The sequence below is a fragment of the Schistocerca gregaria genome, chromosome 1 (genome assembly GCF_023897955.1).
Source record: "Schistocerca gregaria isolate iqSchGreg1 chromosome 1, iqSchGreg1.2, whole genome shotgun sequence".
NCBI classification, from domain to species: domain Eukaryota; kingdom Metazoa; phylum Arthropoda; class Insecta; order Orthoptera; family Acrididae; genus Schistocerca; species Schistocerca gregaria.
In genome coordinates this window covers 358604327-358623016 of record NC_064920.1, presented here as the reverse complement: position 1 = coordinate 358623016, position 18690 = coordinate 358604327, and the positions used below count along the sequence as shown (strand labels likewise).

The 18690-nt window shown below is 35.5% G+C and overlaps 1 pseudogene; it reads right to left on the bottom strand.

Moving 5' to 3' along the window:
- Positions 1-3764: 3764 nt before the first annotated feature.
- LOC126348074 (uncharacterized) overlaps positions 3765-18690 on the bottom strand; it is a 151968-nt pseudogene continuing 137042 nt past the window's right edge.

Here is an 18690-nt window from a genome sequence, read left to right as displayed (position 1 = left end):
AGACAGTGTTTGTTGGTAATGAGGATCACCCTGTGGCTAAACATGCCTTGGTGCACGGCCAGCACATCCTGGCACAGTGTTACACCGTCCAAGTTATCTGGATACTTCCCACCAACACCAACCTATCCGAACTCCGGAGATGGGAACTCGCCCTTCAGTATATCCTCTCTTCTCGATATCCACCAGGCCTCAACCTCCGCTAATTTCAAGTTGCCGCTGCTCATACCTCACCTATCTTTCAACAACTTCTTTGCCTCTGTACTTCCGCCTCGACTGACATCTCTGCCCTTACTCTTTGCCTTTAAATATGTCTGCTTGTGTCTGTGTATATATGGATGGATATGTGTGTGTGTGTGTGTGTGTGTGTGTGTGTGCGAGTATACACCTGTCCTTTTTTTTCCCCTAAGGGAAGTCTTTCCGCTCCCGGGATTGGAATGACTCCTTACCCTCTCTCTTAAAACCCACATCCTTTCGTCTTTCCCTCTCCTTCCTGAAGAAGCAACCATTGGTTGCGAAAGCTAGTAATTCTGTGTGTGTGTTTGTGTGTTTTGTTCATGTGCCTGTCTGCCGGCGCTTTCCCGCTTGGTAACTCTTGGAATCTTTGTTTTTAATATATTTTTCCCATGTGGAAGTTTCTTTCTATTATATATATATATATATATATATATATATATATATATATATATATATATATATATATATATATAGTTCTGTGATGTATATTGTGAAGGTACTGTGAATATCCCAAGTTCCTTAAATAAATATATGCAAGGTGATCTTGGGTGGGCTCCAGCTATTATTCTGATTACACGCTTTTGTGCAATGAATACTTTCTCTCTTAATGATGAATTCCCCCAAAACATGATACCATATGAAAGCAGTGAATGAAAATGGGCATAGCAGGCTAGTTTACTGATATGTTTATCACCATAACCTTAATAGCACAAGTAGCTGAACCTAACCATTTCAACAGATCATCAATTTGTTTCTTCCAATTCAATTACTCATCAATGCACACTCAGAAATTTTGAGTATTCTGCCTTAGCAACAGACTTCTGTCCATAGTCTATGTTTATCAATGGTGTGGTGCCATTTACTGTACAGGACTGTAAACATTGTGTTTTCTCAAAATTTAGTGAGAGTCCATTTGCAGAGAACCACTTAATAATTTTCTGGAAGACATTATTTGCAATTTCCTCAGCTGACTCTTGATTGTTGGGTGTGAGTACTATACTTGTATCATCAGCAAAAAGAACTAGCTTTGCAGCTTCATGAATGTAGAGTGGCAAATCGTAAATATATATTAAGAACAATAAGGGACCCAAAACTGAACCCTGTGGAACACTGTTCTCGATACTTTCCCAGTTAGAGCACTCTGCTGGTTTTTGCAGACTATGTTTACTGTTAATTTTAACCTTCTGCATTCTTCCAGTTAAGAATGAATTAAACCATTGTGCACTGTTCCACTCATACCACAGTGCTTAAAGCTTATCTAGAAGAATTTCACGATTCACACAATCAAAAGCCTTTGAGAGATCACAAAATATCCCAATGGATGATGTTTGATTATTCAATGCTTTTTAATATTTGATCAGTGAAAGCACATATAGCATTTTCTGTTGAAAAGCCTTTCTGAAAACCAAACTGACATTTTGTTAGTACTTCATTATTACAAATATGTGTCTGCTACTCTTGAATACATTACTTTTTCAAGAATTTTGGATAAAGCTGTCAGAAGTTAGACTGAGCAGTAGTTGTTAGCATCAGATATATCCCCTTTTTTATGCAATGGTTTAACGATAGTGTATTTCAAAAATGGCTCTGAGCATTATGAGGCTTAACATCTGTGGTCATTAGTCCCCTAAAACTTAGAACTACTTAAACCTAACTAACCTAAGCACATCACACACAACCATGCCCGAGGCAGGATTCTAACCTGCGACCATAGCAGTCACGTGGTTCCGGACTGAAGTGCCTAGAACCACTCAGCCACAGTGGCTGGCTAGTGTATTTCAGTCTATCTGGAAAAATGTCCTGTTTCAGTGAGCTACTGCATACGTGGCTGAGAATCCTACTTATTTGTTGGAAACAAGCTTTAATCTCTTAAATTTGCTTTACAATACCCTCCTGGTCATCTGTTGATGACTCAGAATGTACCCTATAAACTAATCACTTCTTTTAGTAAAGTCATGTCACAGAATTCCCCCCCCCAAATCCCCAACTGAACAGTTTATTGTCCATGTTCACTTCCATACAAGGCTACACTCCAGACAAATATCATCAGGGAAGGTCTCCTAACACTCACATCAGCATTTGATGTTCACAAATTTCTCTTCTTCAGAAGGCACAACAGTGCTTTTCTGACTCACTCTCTTTTCAAGCACTGCTTTCCTTTCATGTCCCTTGACTTTTATAATTGCTGTCTGTTTTCTGTCCAAGTTGTATGTAACCTTTTCATCCCTATATTTCACCCTTGATACTTTCAGAATTCCACAGAGTGTATTCCCGTTAACACTGTCAAAAGCTTTCTCTAAATATACATAAGCTATAAACATAGGTTTGCCTTTCCTTAACCTATCTTCTAAGATACATTACAGGGTCAGTTTTGCATTGTGTGTTTCTACTTTTCTCTGGAATCCAAATTGATCTTCCCCAAGGTCAGCTTTTACCAATTTATCCATTCTTCTGTAAATAATTTGTGTTATTGTTTGGCATCTGTGACTTATTAAACTGTTAGTTCAGTAATATTTACATCTATTAGCATCTGATTTCCTTGGAATTGCAGTTATTACATTCTTCTTGCAGTATTAGGGCATTTCACCTGCCTCATACATCTTACACACCAGGTGAAACAGTTTTGTAATGGCTGGCTCTCCCAAGGATATCAGTAGTTCTGACAGAATGGCATCTACTCTAAGGATGTTATTTCAACTCATTTCTTTCAGTGCTCTGTCAAATTGTTCTCCCACCACTCATCTACATCTGCATCCTCTTGCATCACTATAATATTTCATCTCCCTAGTAAAGACTCTTGATATATTCCTTTCACCTTCAGCTTTCCTTTCTTTGCTTAGTACTGGTTTTCCATCTGAGCTTTTGACACTCATACAGCTCCTTCTCTTTTCTCTAAAAATCTCTTTACTTTTGCTATAGGTGGTACCTATTTTTACCTTAGTTACATATGCTTCTATATCCTTACATTTGTCCTCTAACAATCTCTGATCAGCCATTTTGCACTTCCTGTCAGTCTCATTTTTTAGATGTTTGTAATCCCTTTTGCCTGTTTCATTTGCTGCATTTTTACTTTTTTGTCCTTTCATCAATTAAATTCAATGTGGATTTATCCTTTTAGCTATTTGATACTCTAGTAGCTTCACAATTTCATCTCTGAAAGCTACTCATTCCCTTCTACTGTATTCCTTTCCCCTGTTTCAGTCAGTCTCAATAACCTCTGTTTCTTCCAACTTATTCAGGTCCCATCTCCATAATTTCCTACCTTTTTGCAACTTCTTCAGCTTTAATGTACAATTCATATCCAATGAATTGTAGTCAGAGTCCAGATCTGTCCTTGGAAATGTCCTACAGGCTACAATCTGGTTCCAAAATCTTAGTCTTACCATTACATAATCACTCTTAAACCTTCTGGTGTTTCCAGATGTCTTCCATATACATAAATTTCTCCCACAATTCTTAAACCAAGTGTTTGCTTACAAAAGACCAAATTATTACTAGTTTAACCTAAATTGTTACGATTCGCGGTTGATCTATTCATTTAAAAATGTTTCCATTCTTCTTGTTTTAGTTTGCACTGAAATATCAAAAACTTTCTTCTTCATCTCTGCTTGGCAAATGAGGAAATTTTCTCCATGGAAAGCACTGCTAGTGCATTTAATGTTTCCAAATTCATAGTGCTTCTTAGAAAAGTTTTTATTGTTTTCAGTGTTGAAAAACAGTGTTCTGCCTCTGATATAGTCACTGGAACTGTCAGGAGGATATTTTCAGTTTCATAACTTCACTAAGAATCTCATCCAGTTTATTTTCCAAGATAAATTTCACCCACTCATTTAATCTTCTAGATGCATGAATTTCATACTTACAATAGGATATCTTTACCTCAGTTTCAAGCTTTTCTTTGTCACTTACGGGATATCTTTTAGTGGTTCATACTATCTCTTCTGTGGGATATTTATTCTTAAAAACTAGTGAAGCATTTCTTGGTGAATAATTTAGCAGCTTCTGAGTGTTTAGTGGAAGGATATCTGTCGGTTATATTAACACACATGCAAACACTTTTGTAGCTTCTGCCATAAGCGTCTTTGAAGGATTTTCAAAGTGCTTAGAGTTGCTTAATTACAAAATAGTACTTTTGAAATTTGTTATATATATTCATTAACTTTAAATCCACTAATTTCTCCTGACAGCATTTAGTTCTAAATTATTTCAACATGAGACATAATCTGACATAAAAGTTCTAAACAAAACTTGAGATTACTGTCATTCAGGTATTTTAGAATTCATATTATGTCTATAGTCATCTGTTCTGTATTTGATGTTGACTGAATTTCAGTAAGGTAGTTTTCTAAACTTTGAAGTTCTGTCTTCTAAACATTGGATGTGGACTGCTGATGTCCATGTGCTTCTCAAGAAGGGATACACACTGCAGCAATTTTGAAAAAAATGTTGGTAAAGCAAAAATGATAGAGACAAAATTCTTGTTTTTTGTGTAATACTTGTGCATTACTATAACCTGTTTTTATTTTTGTTTGGAAACCTGCCTTTTCAACTTTCATGATATTTGCACCATCAAATGTCTGAGCTATCAGTTTTTGTCCATTTTCCCTAAGAATTACGTGCAGCTGCTCTAAAATATGTTCTGATAGGCCATCTGTAGTTTGATTTTATTGAGAAAATCCCCCAAAGTGCTAAAATACTTCCCCATATAATTAAAAATGCGTCATTTACAGGTGTTAGGAAAAATTTGTTGTGTCATCAGCTCTGATAGCTACAAAGAAAGCTTATCTAATTTCTGTCCTTACTTCCTCATGGTATATTTTTAACAGGCAGTCATGAATCGAATTCTGAATGGTCTTCAAAACACATTTGATGTCTGCATTGGTTTCTAACAGTTCTTCAAATCTGAATCTAATTTTGGTGTGAAATGTACTAATGTTATAAATATTCCAGGATTTAATGAATCATCTTTTTCATTGTGTTCATGTAAGGGAGGTAAGGGAGTTTTGATGTGTGTGTTTTTGCCCATGTGCGAACTCACACAATAGTCAAACACCATGCTGCTGGAACAGTGAAGCTGACAGTTCCACATAAAGATTTTTTATCTTTTTCATAAACGGGTATGGATACTGACATTAAGCTTAAGGATAATATATTCTACAAATATAAACAAAGAATTAAAGAAAAAAGAGCACATTTTATTATACTGTGTGAGTAAGATCAACTGGAAATAGCGGGTGCCCATAAACAAGCCATCACTGAAAAGTGTTCATGCCACTATCATGAGTCCTGTAAAAACAGGTTGTGGCTATATTCAAATTTAGTAATTAAAGTCCTATTATTTCCAAATCTCTTTCTCTAGCAATATCTTATGGGTATTCATTGGGCACAAATGTTATATTACTTTTAACGTAGGTACAGATGCCATCATAACTTTGTGTTTTTCAGCAAAAGTGAGTGCCTAGTATAAAGTCTGAAACTTGTACAGTTCCAGTGTGTCTTCCTTCAGCCAGTGTTCAGTTAGGCACAAACCTGAAACATCCATCAGCTCATTTTCTTGAAGTTTTTGAAATTCATCAATTTTGTTTGTTAGTGACTGCATGTTTTGGTGAAATACTACAATGTTAGCACTAAATTCTGAAATTTGGGGCTTGCTTACTTTTGCTGCCCCATCTGCTGAGACCTAGTTGGCTGTCCCCTTCTGGGCTGCAGAAATTTCTCCATATAGACTGTCTTTCATCTTCATTCAGTTGCCAAGCAGCAAGAGATTCTTCTATACAGATTGTGGTCTTACTTTTTTTTCTGAGAGTCAATGGCTATGAGATCGTGCTCTCTTCATCCTTTTGTTTGAAGTTTGTAACAGAGCTCACACATTTTGTTTCTCCAGTAGTTGATGCTGATGTTGGGGCTACTTTCATCTCTCCTGAATGTAAATTTTTATGTTAATGGTGCTTTGATATCTTATTTGGGTTTTGAAAATATGGATTTCATTTCATTTATGTCACATGGCAGCTAAACGTTATGTTCTTTTGAGATTGTTTTTATCTGAGGTGACTGACTGTAGTTTGACTTTGCTGTGTACTGTGAATGTCTACACAGCTTTTCATTAACTTCATCAATGGAACATTTCTACTCTCTCACATTGCATATTCCTTTCTAGATAAATCATCATGATTCTGTAGAATGTGCCAACAAAATGCAGACAATGTACAGTCTATAACTTTTAGTGTGGCTTGCTATCATCAATTGGGGGCAAAGGAGGGGGGGGATACTAAGTTGCCCAAATATTTAGCACAATAATGTTCATACAAAACCTTACACATAATAGTAATGAGAGAATTTAGTGCAATAAATATTAATAAGCAATTGTATAAGATATTGCCTAAATAGTTTAATTAGGAAATAATCTGTTCATATGATTGCTGGCATTATTCACTTTCATTATACATATCGCAAGTGTAATTACATAATGGGCTTATGTGTTACAATTCTATAAATAATAATAGTATTAAATATTAACAACTTTTTAACCAGTAATGTCATAAACAAAATTTAATTTTAATGAGCTTGTCCCATTGCCATGGTTACAAGGTCGTCATTAGTTTTTTCCTAGAATCCCAGTAGGGCCTTCTACATATTTTCAGTAATGTTACATTTAGTGTCATTACTGTCACAGAGCTCCTCCTAAAATGGATCCTGTGACCATGCCACCAGAATTCATATATACCTCTTTACAGCTGGGGAAACCCCAGTGACTGCTGTGTTTCATGGCTTGCTAGCCACCTTTATACAGTCTGCTTCATTTAGTGTGTAACTGTTAATATCCACTTCAGGCACTAACTGATCATTTCTGCTCATCTGAAATAATGAAATATGAGACTTTATAAGATTAAAATGTAACCTGTTAGCTGTGAATCAGTTGCAGGATAGTCCAGCTATCATCCAAGCTGTGTATGGTAAGGTTAAGTTTGAATCCTTGATTAGTATGCTTCTGTTATGAACAAACATTGCAATTTTTGAACTATGGTGTAAAGTCATTGGAAAATCACTTTCATAGCTTAAGAACAAGAAATGATGCAATACTGATAATTGTGGGGCCCCACATGTTATGTTCCCTCCATTCTAAGATTAGCTTCTCATCAGTGACACATCCTGCCAACAAGACCCTCAACATTCTTTTATGCAGACAGAACTTTGTCAATTCAAGACGGTTGCTCTTAATGCCATAACTCTTTAGTTTATGATGTATTATTTTGTGATTTACACTATCAAAAGCTTTGGCAAGATCACAAAATACAGCTATAGGATAATTTTTATTGTTTAGTTCTGCCAGAACTTTATTTGTGAGCTGTTGTAGTGCTTTCTTCATGTAGAACCCTCTACAAATAAAATGAACAACATGTCTTCAGGTAATATACATGATGAAGAAGTAATATTTCAGGTTGTCAGGGCTGACCTGTAAATATCTTGATTTGTATTAGGTGTATTTCAGCACATTGTTAAGCCTTGGCAAAGAGAATTGATCATGTGCTAGTGACTGCAGCTTGATTCTATTTTTTCTGACATCATAATTATTCAGCAGAACTAGATCTGAAAATCTCAAAGTTCTTCCAACATTGAAATCCGTTTACATTCTATGGCTGAAAATGTGCCATTGTGCCCTTTGGAATCACTAAATGTTTCTTATTGTGAAGGTACGACACTCAAAATGGATTGTTTCACTCTGACCATCCACCTTTTCATATTCTTAGAAGAAAGTAATGGTGAGTTTGGACTGAGGATTCAAAAATCTCTTTTTAAAGCCCTAAGTGTCCCATATTGTAATGAAAGTTTTCATTTTTCAAAGTGAATTAAAAGGTGGTGGGATATTTTGCAAACTTTCAAAATATTACAGAGGTTGATTATATAGTTTTCAAAACACATTAATTACACATCAACTTTTATATGAAAAAAATTTTTGTATATCATTTTACTGATGATATTCCCTCTAAACCTAAATGCCACATTACTGTTCGGTATGTGTTTTACCCCTAAAAATATTGCACTATTCTGCTCACTGTGCAATGCACACTCATCAAGTTTCTTCATGATCATATATTGATACTGGGCAACGTTCTCTTGACAGTTTTTTATCATAGACTACTTTTCAAGATACTCTTGAAAAGACTGTAAGGGGCGAAATAGGAATGTAATTAAAGACAGTTTGCTACTTTTCTTCAGTTTTGTAGCTGGGTATAACTGAAGGTGAAAAAAATCTGAGTCATTAAATTGATTACAAAGATACCTTAATGATAATCCTATTAAGTTAGAACAACATTGTAATATAGTGGTAGTAACACCATACCAGTATAACAAACCAAGCTTTGTGCTAACTTCTGGAGATAACTGAATGTTGTGACACCACCTTCTTTTTCAATAATGTTTTAACTAAATTTTGGCTATAAAATATGTGATTTGCACCTTCCAAATCATTATGATGTATACTGGTGCATTTGCCAAAATTTTCTATCTTTCCAAACAAGTACACAGCATAATGATAATAATTTTATGTATTTCTGTGAATTAATGTTATGCCAAGAAAATTAGTTATCCTATAGATTCCATTTTACATGAGTTACCAAAAAGGCCACAGATTTCTGATAATTATTGACAGATCAATTACATAACTGTTCACAAAACTTATTTAGTCAATAAATGAAAAAATGTTACTGTATGCCAAAAACTACACAGATGCGAGTAGGTCTCATACACTGAGTGTTTCATACAAACTTACTGATATATATAGGATCGGTCCCAAAAGTTCCTGGAGTGATTTTTGATAGTTGTCAATGCTGGCTGGCATGGTGGACCTTAAGACAGAGAAGTTGGTGGGAGACCTAAGCTTCACCTGTGACTAGTTATTAAGGCAGGGTCATGCTCTGTGCAAAGGTGTCTATTGTAACTTTGTTGAGCAAAAAAGGGATCAGTTTTTGGAGCAGCAATATGCAGTCAAGTTCTGTTTGAAATTGAGAAAAAATGGAGCAGAGATGCTTGAAATGCTATGGAAAGCCTAGGATGATGGGGTGATTTGAAACAAAGCACAAAAGATTTCAGCAAGATTGGGAGTCTGTCAGTGATGACAACCACATCACAAGCAAATGACTCAGTGCAAAAAGTGCATCGAGTTGTGGACAAGGACTGATGATTAAGTGTTCTGATGATTGCAGAGGAATATGGACTACCCAAAACAATCATTCACCACATGTTAACTGAGGATCTTAAAATGAGGAAAGTCTATGTGAAAATGGTGCCAAATGTCTAGACAAGTGAGATGAAGGAGTAGCGTTTGTTGAAATGCCAGGAATTGCATGAGTGCTATGAAGTGGAACCAGAATTTCTGGACAGAGTGATCACAGGCAACACGATGTGGATTTTGGAGTGCCATCCAAAAACAAAGTGTCAGAGCAGCGAATGGTGCACAGAGGAGTCTTCTTGTCCAAATAAACAAGGATGAGCAAATTTTTGAAACAAGGCAGTGCTCACTGTGCTTTTGGACAAAAGAAATGTGTTTCAGAGTGAATTCATGCCAGAAGAACAAACAGTCTACAAGGAGTTTAACTGTGAAGTGCTCAGGTGGTTGTGCAGCAGTGTTCAAAGTGTCCAAAAAGAAATTCACGACAATTGGATTGTGCACCATGACAATACATCAAGCCACACTGAGTTCATTGTTTCTGAGTTGCTGGCCAAAATGTGTGTGGCAGTGCTGCCCCACCTTCTGAACAGCCCTGATCTGCCACCAGATGACTTATTTTTGTTTCCAAGGATCAAAAGAACCCTGAAAGGAACTTGGCTTGGGATTCTGGAGGCAATAAAAGCAGTTTCGATGACCGCTCTGAACAAGATTCCCATTGATGACTTCCAAGGTGCCTTCAGATACTGGGTGAAGCACTGGCAATGGTGCACTGAAGCAGGGCGAGAACACTTTGAAAATTTTTGAAAAGACTGCAAACTGATATTGCATAGATTTTTAAAAAATCATTGTGGACATTGGAACACACCCTGTGTAAACAGTTCATCCATTCCAGAAACCAAGAATCTCTACAGTTTTAGCCCATTATTGACATTGACGCTTGTAAGATATTGGTCCCAGGGAGTCCAAGAATTCCGAGAATGTTTCAGTTTCAAGTTTGAAGTTGAATAACAAATGAATAAACAAATATTTTTTCATGTGATATAATTTAAATTAACAATTTTCTGATTTTTTCCTTTACTTGTACTGTGAAACCTTGCTTCTTGCCAAATTTTATGATTCTCCATCAATGACAATGGGAAGTGTCCTATAGGATTAATTAACATAAATGGCTGTATCTTTTGGTTGCATTGACTGTGAGGCTTATATTTATTTCCCTGCCAAGGGAATATAGGCATTAGTATTTGAGATAAATTTTTCCTTGATATGTCTACCCATTCCTGAGAAAAAAGGGTCTCAACAGATAAGTGGACAGACAGTCAGATTACAAATGACAATTTTTTGTGTGAAATGCTTACAGATTAACAATTTTCAGATTTTTTTCTTTGGCTGTAATGTGAAATCTTACCTCTCCTCTTGCCAAGTTTTGTGATTCTAAGTCAACGGAAAGTACGCTATAGGTTTTGATAAGTGAATTCATAAGTATTAAAATATGTGGCATATATGGCAGTACCTTTTGACTATTTTGACTTAGAAACTTTAACTTTTTACACTGTCAAGGGATTGTAGATCTTCATATGTGACATAAATTTCAAATTTGTATTGTATTGTATCGTAGTTTGATTGATCCAGGCAATCATAGTATTGCACAGCTGTACATATGATATTGGACAGGTCAAGAGAACTATTTACAAGTAATTTTTACAATTTGATTTTTACATTATTTTGTAGCAAGAAAATTATCTATCTTAAACAAAACAGTTAATACAAATCATATAATTTTAAGGTTGTACATATGATATTGGACAGGTCAAGAGAACATATTTGCAAGTAATTTTTAATAAATTGATTTTACATTATTTTGTAATGAGGAAGTTAGCTATCTTTAACAAAACAGTAAATTCAAATGTTTTATGGTAAAATACAAATAGCCAATACAAATGTAATAGTAAAGTAGTCCAGTGTATTTCATAGACATGCACAGTTTATAATAATCCAATATATTTCATAGACACGCACAGTATATAATTTTCAGACCTAATTGAACATTTATCATAAAATTGTTTACAATTTTAACCCCTTTCAAAAAAATTATCAACTGCATAAAAGCAATTGTCCAAGAGATATTTTTTAACTTATGTGTGAAGGCTCTTGGGTTCTTTGTTGCTTTGATTTCATTTGGTAAATTATTATAAATTTGTATCCCAACATTTAAAACGCTTTTTTGGTAGCAGGTGGTTCTGGACTGAATCATATGTAGGTCAGATTGCTGCCTTCTTGCATAGTTATGAATATCTCCTTTGAATTTTAGTGTGCAGTCATTGTTTAACAGGTATGACTTGACAAATGAAACAATATTATAAATGTAAGCAGAGGGCAGTGTCATAATGCCATTTGTTTTGAAATGTTGTCTGCATGATTCGTTATATCTTAGGTTACATATTATGCATATTGCCTTTCTTTGCATTTTGAAAATATATCTACCTCGAGGTGAGTTCCCCCAAAATATGATTCCATACTGTAATGTAGAATGGAAGTAAGCATAATATACATGTATGAGAACAGATTTTGTGACTGTTTTTTTGAGTATCCTTAAAATGTAACACACAGTTGATAGCTTTTTTGAGATATAATTTGTGTGAGCCTCCCACTCAAGATTTTCTTCAAGCCATATGCCAAGAAACTTGTCAGAGTCCACACACATTTGCTCTTGGTTATTTAGGATCACATCAGGCATTTTTTGTTTTTGGGATGTGAGTCTGAAGTTGATGTATGTTGTTTTCTGTATACTTATAATCAGTCTGTTCTCACTGAACCATTTGCTGAGTGACAACATTAGTGATTTAATTTTTTGGTTGTGGTCCTCTGTATCAGTACCTGTTATTAGTATACTCGTGTCATCGGCAAATAGTGTGGTATGTCCTGTAGCAAGCTTCGTGCTTATATCATCAATATATAGCAGAAACAGTATGCGATCTAGCATTGAGCCTTGTGGCACACCATATCTAATAGGCATTGTGTCAGAGGAGTGGACAGTAGATTGATAGGTGGTTGCATTCTTTTTTTCAAAATTAATTTCAACTTTTTGAAATCTGTTTGAGAGGTACGATTCCAACCATTTGTTTGGACCTTTGTTTGATAACTTCTTAAGGAGTATGGTATGGTCAACTACATCAAAGGCTTTGGATAAATCTAAAAAGATACCCGTAGTGATTTCCTTATTATCCAGTGCTTTTAAGGTTTTGTTGAGATACTCATAAATAGCTGTGGTAGTTGTCTTTTGCTTTCTAAAACCATGCTGGTGTTTTATTAATAAGGACGGTTTATTAGTAAAGTCTTCCAATCTGGTGTAAAATAATTTTTCAAATATTTTTGAGAATGAGCTGAGTTGTGCTATGAGCCTGTAATTGGCTACATAATTTTAGGGCCCTTTTTGTGAAGTGGGGTAATTTTAGAAGTCTTTAGTAGGTCAGGGAAAACTCCATTTGTAAAGGATACTTTTATTATGTGGGTTAGGGGTTCTGCAATGGATTCTCCACATTTCTTTACAATTAAATCAGGAATGTTGTCACTACCACTGGAGTACTTATTCTTTAGTCCTTTTATAGCTGTAAGTACTTCAGTATTGGAGACTTTGTGAAAAAAACATTGATGCCTGTAATGGTATGGTTTCTATTAGTGTTTGGTGTTGAGTATTTGGTCTGTGGCAGTTGTTCTTTATCAGGTTTTCTGCTATTTTGCTAAAATAGTCATTAAAACCATTTACTATTTTTTGGGGATCTGACATGACTTCATCATTTAGGTTTAGTTTTAATGTCTTGTTTATAACATGCTATTTACTGTTTGTTTCATTTTTTACAACTGTCCACAAGCCTTTCATTTTATTGTTAGATTCCTTTATAAATATATCATTGTATATTTTTTTTGCTTGTTGGATTACTTTTCTGTAGATTGCAAAATAGGTCTTACAATATGACCAAAACTGATCATCGACTTCATGGTGTTTCATGTGATTTTTAAAATCACACTTTTTTTGGTTGAAAATCTTTACCCCTTTTGTTACCCATGAGTTTATGTGTTTGTTTCCAATTTTCCTGGATTTCAGTGGAAATGCAGTATTGAAGTGGTGGAGAAATGTTTCATGGAAGGAAATTAAATGTGTAGTTTACATCATTTTCTTTATAGACCTCTGCCCAGTTTTCAGCCCTTAACAGATAGTTAAAAAGCCTTATATTATCATCATTTAATTGCCTTTGCATTTTAGTTATTGTGGGATATTGTCCTATGTAATTTATATTCGCTGTTAGTATTTGGGCTTCATGGTCACTGTAACCTGTGCTGTGCTGTGCTGTGCTGATGACTTCGATTGAGTGGTGTAGTTTGTCTGCTCTTATGGAAATCTGATCTAGAGCTGTTTTTGAATTTTTTGTGATCCTGGTTGGTGTGTTTACAGTTGGGGATAGGTTGAATGAATTTGTAATATTCAGCAATTCATCTTTGTTTTTTCCAGGTGTGAGGAAGTCAATATTAAAATCTCCACTTATTAATAGATTTTTGTTTAGTGAGTGAATTTTTGTGAGTAGTGCTTTGAGGGAGTGTTTGAAGGTTTGGATGTTCCCATCAGGGGCTCTATATACATTCAGTATCAATAGGTTAAGCTTACCCATTCCTGAGGAAAGTTATTTTTAACAGCTGGATGTACAGACAGACAGACAGACAGACAGACAATAAAGTGATTCTATAAAAGTTCCAGTTTTACTGACTAAACAGGCATAATTTTTCATAAATACAGTCACACAGTAGAAAAAGCCAAATATTCATTGGCTTAAGCACATGACATATTTAAAAATCTTACAAATTATATTTTCCAGTCATTTAAAGCAAACTATGTTACAAGTTTTTCTTATGTGTTTCGAAACTTCAGAAATGGTGCTCTATTTAAAATTGTTCCCTACTGTGAAGCAGAAATGAATACAGTTTTTACTATGAACCATTATTCTGTCTGGAACATCTGAGAAAGGTATGTTCTATCATACAAAAGAAATTATGCACCACAGTAGTCATGTGAAAGCATTTTTGAGGAAACATCTACTATATAACTTGAGCATTAAACAATTACTTATTCTTTGTCTCAAATGGTAAGTGGCAACATGTGTGTGAAAATATTGCATTTTTTGTTTACGTATGTGCTCTGTGAATTGTGATTAACATGAAAAAGCAGCAGTTTTAAAGAAGCTCTCTTTAGTAAGAAAAGAATTTTTTGTTAAGTGCTGGTGTGCTAACAAGAATCAGAAATGTCAATTAAAATAATATATATTGTGATTGTTTTTTTACAGTGAATTAGAAAAATCTGTACCTCTTTTGTATCACTAGACAGCAAATAAAAGAGCCTCAAATCTGAAGCTATTATACAGATTCAAGTACAAAATCATATTCAAATACTGCTTTATTAGAAACTTTATGTAATGTTGACCTCACCAATAACATCAGAAAAGTATTGTCATAGCAGTCTTCATTGCTAAAAGAGTACGTATCTTAAACTCAAATGTGCAAAAGTGTTCATCTTGTAAAAGATGTAGGAAAAGGAGACATTATACCACCTAGCAAAATTTCTGTTTTTAGGGTTCCTGATGAATTTTTTAACCTCCTTGGAGGTTATATTTTTGAAACTAATGTCTGTTCATGCTGCGTGCAGTGCCTGCAGAAGTAAATGTATTGTATCTGTATTTGGCTGTTTATTAATGGATGCAGATTTGCTGCTGGTGTGAGGAATGCCCAGAAATATCCATAACCAAGCTCGTCCATAATCTATGATACAAAGTTATCTACAAATAAAGAAGTAATTCCTGCATTCCCTAAAGTAGTATGATGCAAATGCTATGCTTTATATAATATATTAACAATTTGGTAGCTGACATTTTTTCTGTTTCTTTCATCCAGCAGTTGCTCTTATCTTTTCTTGTGAATTCAGCTCTGCATAGTCGGCCACTATTTCTTCTTCCTCTTTGATCTCAATGGTCACATATATAGATACAGTGAAATTATGTAATCAGATACCATAACTTGATTGCCAGAAATTCGAGGTAAGAAATAAATTTGTGTGCAACAATTTTCATATTAAAGATGAAAAAATGAGTTTAATTCTTTATTGTCTAGTGGGATGATGTATGGAGTGTAGCCATGTATGGAAGTGAAACATGGACGATAAATAGTTTGGACAAGAAGAGAATAGAACCTTTCAAAATGTGGTGCTACAGAAGAATGCTGAAGGTTAGATGGGTAATTCACATAACTAATGAGAAAGTTTGGAATAGGATTGGAGAGAAGAGAAGTTTGTGGCACAACTTGACCAGAAGAAGGGATCAGTTGGTAGGACATGTTCTGAGGCATCAAGGGATCACCAATTTAGTATTGGAGGGCAGCGTGGAGGGTAAAAATTGTAGAGGGAGACCAAGAGATGACTACACTAAGCAGATTCAGAAGGATGTAGGTTGCAGTAGGTACTGGGAGATGAAGAAGCTTGCACAGGATAGAGTAGCATGGAGAGCTGCATCAAACCAGTCTCAGGACTGAAGACCACAACAACAACAACAACAATGGAATGATCAAGACATAAATCAAAATAGTGGGTCATAAATTAAACATTATTGAATTTCTATGTCAGTTTTTATTAATACTCCATCTTCTTTCTGTATGAATATTTTGACATTGCTGTTTATGTCCTTCAGAACCTTCATCTATTACAGTAGGATGTAATATTAATTGCCGGCCTGTGTGGCTGAGCGATTCTAGGCGCTTCAGTCTGGAATCAGACGACCGCTACGGTCGCAGGTTTCAATCCCGTCTCGGGCATGGATGTGTGTGATGTCCTTAGCTTAGTTAGGTTTAAGTAGTTCTAAGTTCTAAGGGACTGATGAACTCAGATGTTAAGTCCTATGGTGCTGGGTGCTATTGTAATATTAATTGTAATAGTAATTTTATTCATCTATGGCTCATTTTGACAAGGATATTTGACATGTGGTGTTAGATTATAAGAACAAAAAACATAGTTCATATATATACAAATTTGCATGTTTACAGATTAGTCTGACAAGATTACAACAGGCAGTTGGCTGTGGCGTTGTAGGATGAACCTTCCTGGCATATGCCAGCCGTAGTTTAGGGAATCCATTGAAAGCCTACACCAGGATGGTGATACAGGGATGAGAGCCCCAATCCTCCTGAATGCAAGACCATCCTGTTTAAAACAATGCAACTTTCCAGTTTATGCCAAGTGCACAACACTGTTTTGTTTTTATCCACAGTACTTTCAAAGAAGTTGTCTCATAATGTAAAAAGCTAGTGCTAACTGTTCATTCATTTCTAAACACTAGTAATTGCACACACTTTCAACAGACAACAGAATTACGACAATGATGTTTGATTTCAATTTTGTTTAGCGAATCTTCCCATTTGCATCCCTCTCCTATGAGTGAGATGCCGAGATTAGATGTCACTGACAATGATCAATGCATCTGACTGCAACAAATAGTAGAGAATAAAGGGCAGATTTTTGATTTCACAAAAATGTGATGTGATGTTACAGTTTATAGAGATAAAGCCAATAAATACTGGGAAGGTTAGAAAGTCCCAAGGTTGTAGCACAACCAGTTGGCTACCCTACCAAAAGATCAATATCTTTTTATGGATTTTACCCTGATGATGTGACTGGGTAGGTCTTAAGCTATTTGAGTCAAGAAAAATCATACAAATGATCAGCTATATCTTGAGATAACATCAGCTGGGAGCAAATATCGAAAACTGGCCGTAAAAGTAGAGAAATGTAAAGATGTGCTCTTCGTAAAATGTAAAATTATAATAGTGTTTTAGAACATCTGTAATTACAGCTGCATCTGTATTCCAAAAGCCATTGTATAAGGTGCTGTGAGGGATATTCTGATCATTATGCAAAACATACATTGGATAAGCTAATATATTTCTGGGTGTTTATTGGAATATGGGCTCTCAAAATTTTGGGAGTGAGAGTCTATGTGATACTCTGTATCTGTCCTGTAGCATCTCTAACTGTAATTAGTTGTGGTGATCGCATACTATATGAAACTGATACCCCCCCCCCCCCCCCCCCCAACTTCCACTCCTCCCTCATAAAAGCAGAACAACAACAGGACCAACAATGTCTGAATTATGAACTTGTGGATTTGCAATCTAAACTTAGTTGTGCATCTACTAAGGCACACACATGTAACTGGTAAAAATTAGTATGGTATAACAGATTCATTTGATGAAAATTAAAGCAACAGTAGTGGCTTTATTGTGAGTCTAAATGTTACATAGAAGGTAAGTCACTGGTCATTACACTGGTACTCACACAACCCATACTGATTTCTGAACTTTCCAAGTCTGGATTTCAGCTACTACTCAATCCTAAAGCAAAAGTTAAAATTGTTGTGTGTTGACTAACAGCATGCACCAATGTGTCATCATAGAAGGACTACAAATCTGATATTATCGTAGGTATGTAGCTTGTTTACCTTACTGCTTAACTAGAGTGCCAGCAGTACTCACTACCAGTGGATACAAGTGGACATGTAGATAGTATTAAAATCTCAGTTAAGTATGACAACAGCTTAACACAGCACAGCACAGTCACTATGTAGAAAATCACTTACGCATGCCATTTAGGGTAAAATGTAAAGACTACAGGAAAAAAATTAAGGAAGAGTTAAAAAAGAAATTAATATAGTGATGCAATTATCAGAAACTCCACCTCTAGACTGTATTACTGTCAATCTGCTGCATTCCATTATACTTAAAATTGTTGTTGTTGTTGTGGTCTTCAGTCCTGAAACTGGTTTGATGCAGCTCTCCATGCTACTCTATCCTGTGCAAGCCTCTTCATCTCCCAGTACCCACTTCAACATACATCCTTCTGAATCTGTGTAGTGTAGTCATCTCTTGGTCTCCCTCTATGATATTTACCCTCCACGCTGCCCTTCAATACTAAATAGGTGATCCCTTGATGCCTCAGAACATGTCCTACCAACCGATCTCTTCTTCTGGTCAAGTTGTGCCACAAACTTCTCTTCTCTCTGATCCTATTCAATACTTTCTCATTAGTTATGTGACCTACCCATCTAATCTTCAGCATTCTTCTGTAGCACCACATTTCGAAAGCTTCTATTCTCTTCTTGTCCAAACTATTTATCGTCCATGTTTCACTTCCATACATGGCTACACTCCATACAAATACTTTCAGAAATGCCTTCCTGACACTTAAATCTATACTCGAT